This window comes from Squalius cephalus (genome assembly GCF_949319135.1).
Source record: "Squalius cephalus genome assembly, chromosome: 2".
Classification (NCBI taxonomy): domain Eukaryota; kingdom Metazoa; phylum Chordata; class Actinopteri; order Cypriniformes; family Leuciscidae; genus Squalius; species Squalius cephalus.
In genome coordinates this window covers 26,341,196-26,346,657 of record NC_137123.1, presented here as the reverse complement: position 1 = coordinate 26,346,657, position 5,462 = coordinate 26,341,196, and the positions used below count along the sequence as shown (strand labels likewise).

Genomic DNA, 5,462 nt, shown 5'->3' with positions numbered 1-5,462 from the left:
TTTTATATTTAATTGAAAATAACATATTGTGACAAAATAAGGATAAAGCTGCTGTAACTTTAATGACCAAAACTTATTTTTTCTCACATTTTGTTAAATATATGGAATATTATGAATAAATAAAATTTATGAAATACAAATAATCAAAGCAAAAAATGTAAACAACAGTGAAAAATACAAAATTAATATAATATAATATAATATAATATAATATAATATAATATAATATAATATAATATAATATAATATAATATAATATAATATAAACATATCCATTTGTAAGAATATATTTAGATAACATGTTTTTAAAAGAATTTGTTTGCTTTATGTTGGTGGGATGCATGTTCCAAGTTTGATTGACACGTTAAAGGCAAATGGTCCATGCTCACTTGACAAGTTTTATACTATACTATACTATACTAGGCAGTAGTGGCCAAAAGTGATGTCTGGTCTAGAAACATTTTTACATCTTCACCCTTTATTCAAATATTATTAAAAGATTGTTAAAAATTGTGTAAGCAAGTTTGGCTATTTGTGCTTGAGTCAATTGTTTTATTTGTGATAACGCAATGAAACATGCCAGATTGTGCGGACATCGTTTTTGGCCTGGCTGTCACACAAAGAAATTATCAACAGATACAAAAACAAGATAAGCAATGAAATATTAATAACTTATAATGCTGTAGTCATTTTATGCTTTTTAAAATAAAAATAAAAATAAAACCTGTAGCTGAAGTTTTCCTTGGCATTTTTGATGTTTAATTGAACTTGTAGGGTCATTAAAAACAAATATCCCCTGCAGACATCACTTATGGCCACTACTGTACATATTATGTATGACCAAAGCCAACATATACTTCAATGTGTTAGATCTATCAATCTAATTATGAATATTAAAAATCTAAGTGCACTGAACATGGATGATGTCATGTCATTTCCTGACATATCTGGTGGAACCTAATGCATAAATCAGACACCCAAGCTCCCCAGATACTCTAAACACATTTGGCTTTTCACCCTCTCCACTTTCAAATAACACACACACATGCACGTACTAGATAACTTACAACCAGACAGAGAAGCCTGCTGGTGTTCATACACACGTGCACCTCCTCTTTCTCTGTCTCAGTCTTCTGCTTCACTGATCTTCTTTTCCAAAAGGTTCATTGTCCACTAACCCCCATTCAATTTCCTTAAGCGCCAAGCATCGCCCAGGCCACAGAAGTCTACTAAATTAGTAGATCAATAAGCTATCTGAAACTCTTTAGGGGGTATTGAAAAGCCCTGTTCTCTTCTCCAGTTGCTCATCCTAACGAATAGGATGTTGTTTATGTTGTAATGTGCTGTGTCATGGAGTTCTTGTTACAAGTGTCCCCCTGGACCACTGGCCACTTCAGGGACTCGCTCACTCTCAAATTCAAATTCATATCGGTTTATTGGCATTACATACTTTTGTATACTTTTTTTGCAAAGCATTGTAGAGGGAAATAAATAAATAAATAAATAAATAAATAGATAAATAAAAGAAAGAAAAGGAAGGAAGACAGTTAAACAAGAAAACAAATAGAAGTTGTGTCACTGTGTTTAATAGATGGATGGGTGGAAATTAAATATTTTGGGAAAGTTGATGTGATCTGTCATTTAAAACCATACTGAATTCTAAACAAATTACTAATTATTAGGCTAATTAATTTTTGACATGCATGACCATTAAAATTAATTGTACAATTTTGTAATGCAACCCTTTCTAATCTCATTTTCTTTGTGTGGCAAAAAGTAATTATGTAATTTTGCTTTGGGTTGTCATGAAATGGAAGTTGCTATAGTCGTTCCTTCTCTATTATGACGTAATATTTCCGATTGAAATGGCTTTTCAAACAAGAAAAAAATGTTGGGTGGGTCTTGATTTTGTCCATCAGGAATGGATTGGATTGTTGTGGTTTGCTATTGCTGCAGGTTGTCCCGCCCTCGCGCCTCTAAACACGTCATCAGAGATGCAAAATGGAGGGGGAGTTATTTTGTTTAAAGATTATGAGGGCACATGATAATAATGGGTAATAATGGGCTAATCAAATTTGCTCACTCGCGTTTGGAAAAACGCTTTAGTGTTCTCTTCACGCATTTAATAGTTGTTTGACGCTTGAATTTAGGTTGCGCAGGCAGCATCGCCTATAAACTCAAGCCTACCACTAGGCCACTACCTGCTATCACTTATCATATAGGCCTATTAATCATCAAACGTGAACGACGACGAGATGTTGATTGTGGAAGGTGAGAATCATATTAGGCCAGTTATTGATCTATTAGGTCAGTACTTGGCAAGTTCCACATGGAATACATAAAAATATGCCGCATGGAGAAGCATCACGAAAGAAAATACAAGGTAGCCCATGTGTTTACGCTGTGCAGTGCGTGATTGTGATTGTGATTGTGAGTGCATGAGAGAGTGTAAAGAGATCGTTCTAATGAGCTTAGTTTGGTTATTGATCATGTCGTGTCGCGCCCATTGTGCGGTCGTTTGGTTAGTGTTGCTTCACATTATGTAGGCTACGGCTGCAATGTCTCTTCGTAAAGACGAATGGAGTCCTTCTATGTCTAACTTTCCTTTTTCTGTTTTACCTTCATCAGGTCTCTTTGTTTCTTTTATTATGTGCTTCTATTCTATTGTGCTATCTATTATTAATAAGTCATATATATATATATATATATATATATATATATATATATATATATATATATATATTAGGAAGTAGCCTACACACAAAGCTATTTGGGGTTTCCAATAATTGCTTGTACCATCCTAAATTATGTTTGTCCGTAGCACCTGATTTTCTAAATTAATATTAAAATTTGTTTTGTTAAACTTGTGTTTTCTCAAACACCCTCTTTGTTTTTCTCCAATTCTTATTTTTATTCTGTATTTATCTTATTGTCTTATCCTCCTGCCAGCATCATTAGGGGCCCTTTGACTGCAATGAGTGGTCTCACCCTCAGGCCAGAGACACGACCTCTACTCTCTGTGGACCCCCAAACTCCTGCACCCACTCTGTCCAACAAAGTCTGTCAACCCTTTCTCGTCACCTTCAAATCTCTTCATTTTGTTTCAACTTTTGTTTTTGTTTTTATTAATTAAAAATTAAACCCATTGTTGTGAACACCTTGTATCAAATGATTGAGTATATATGTACTTGCATAAGCTTCAAACTCAGTTAAACAATAGAATGTTTATGTTGAAGAGAACATTTAAAGGGATAGTTCAATCAAATAGTTAAAAAAAACAAAAACAAAAAAACAATTATGTCATCATTTACTCACTCTTAAGCTGTTCCAAACCTGAATGAATTTCTTTTTTTATTCTCTGCTGAGTACAAAAGAAGATATTTTGAAGAATGTCGGTAACCAAACAGTTGATGGACCCCATTGACTTACATAGTATTTTTTTTTCCTACTATGGAAGTCATTGGGGTCCATCAACTGGTTACTGACATTCTTCAAAATCTCTTCTTTTGTGTTATTAATACAGGTTTGAAACAACCTGAGGGTGAGTAGATGATGACAATTTTCACTTTTGGGTGAACTATCCCTTTAAGGATTCTGTGTTGATGATTGTTTTACGTTCAGAATGAATAAAAAATGCCTACTTGTGGAGGTAAATAGATGTCTGATGCTCCAACACTTTGTAGGGCTGTTACCATGGATATGCCTTGATTATACAAAATATATAAATTAAAATTAATATCAATTATGACATTAATTGTTCCTCTTGATCTTGTATGGTTACCATAAGTCTTAGTGATGAAGATAGCCTTTTTTCTTTGCGCATATGTATTGCCGAATTAGTAACAAAGTTTACCTACCTTGAGATCAAGGACCTAGTGAAGCCATAATCAGCTCTGCAAAATAAACAGCAGAAGGACGTTGTGTGCCTATAGGATTTAGGGTGCTTTCCTTCAAATCTTAAAGTTTCTCTGGTGCTTTCCTTCCAGTTGCCAATGACAACGACCTCTGTTAGAGAACTGAGAAAGGTCTTGAGGTCAAAGTACTTGGAGGACCCCCAGCAACACAGGCCACTTCCTAGTCGGGCAGAACGGTACACACACACACACACACGCAAAGTGGGACAATGAGTACAGATGTACATAGACGCAACGCAACCACAACCCCCAACTGAGGCTACTTGACCCAGAACTGTGCAGAACATTTTAGACAATGGAACCTCATAACAGAGAATTGCTGTCCACACTTCTGTCCACTTTTAAGTTCTTTGTTCTCAAGTATGTGTGTGGATACATGAGGTATGCAGAATAGTTGACGCTCAGTGAACATCAGGAAGTGATGGACTGTGACAAGGCATGGGGTGGAGAAGAATGGTATGTTCAGCCTAGAACTTACTACACACACACACACACACACACACACACACACACACACACACACACACACGTGCGTGTGTGTGTGTGTGTATAAAAGAGATTCAAATTGAATTAAGTTTTTACATTACCTTGTTACATTTGTAAAATAAAAAAAATAAAAATGCTATACAAAAATTGGAATTGAGTTACCAAAACTGACAAATGGATAAATTCATTATAATATTAAGTAACAATCAAAACCGTTTTTTTTTTTTTGTATTTTTTTAACAAATTTCATTGATGTATGAAATTTTCCTGCTGAAAGTTCGTTTTGGTTCAATTTGGCAAGTGACTACAAAATCACTCCTATGGTCAGCCACACCTCTTCCTGTATCGGCTGTCAATCATGCAGACAGCATGTCTGCTTCCAGAGCTCAGGTGCCTTGTGGACTGCTGTTGTCAAGCGCAAGCATCAGAGCACTCGGAAATGTGAGAGTCTCTGGCGGCCGACAGGAGGCCACTTTAGGAGATGCTATCTCGAGGACCCAAACACTCGACACACTCGCCAACGCACACACACACCTTTATAAAGACACTGACACATTTGCACCTAAATGCGCACACACGTAAATGCTCTTGGGAGTGCCTGGATGATTCAGCTTGAGTTTGAATGGGTTGGGGCATTAATTACATACCCAAACACAAGACCAGAACTTGAATATAGTTTTTTAGCCTCTGTTTCTTCCAGATTTTGTCTGTTTAGAACAGTTATTGGCTTTAAAGTAAAACAAAGTCATAGGTAATAAGTTGAACCCTTTATAAAGGAGATTATCCTGCCTTTTGAAGAAATTAATGGATAAAAATATATTTTTTGAAATTATTCACTATAGTATATTTACATGTGAAAACATCATGTGACTCTTGAAACCCAAAACCATCATTTATTCTAGTTAAATATGCCATTAATCAATACATATAGTACAGAGACATCCATAACCCACTGTAGTCATTGATACCCCTAAACCTGTACATATGGCATGTTTGTGTTGTGGCCTCTTTGATCAGGCCTTGGTTTTAATGGATTTTTCTCCTCCTTTTGGCCATGGGACC

General features: G+C 35.5%; 1 long non-coding RNA gene across 1 annotated transcript; it reads left to right on the top strand.

The window, feature by feature from the left end:
* Window positions 1-2,312: 2,312 nt before the first annotated feature.
* LOC307174180 lies at window positions 2,313-4,178 on the top strand. Its single transcript, XR_013823958.1, has 3 exons — window positions 2,313-2,383; window positions 2,950-3,058; window positions 3,987-4,178. It is a non-coding gene; the product is annotated as an uncharacterized lncRNA (long non-coding RNA).
* Window positions 4,179-5,462: the final 1,284 nt, after the last annotated feature.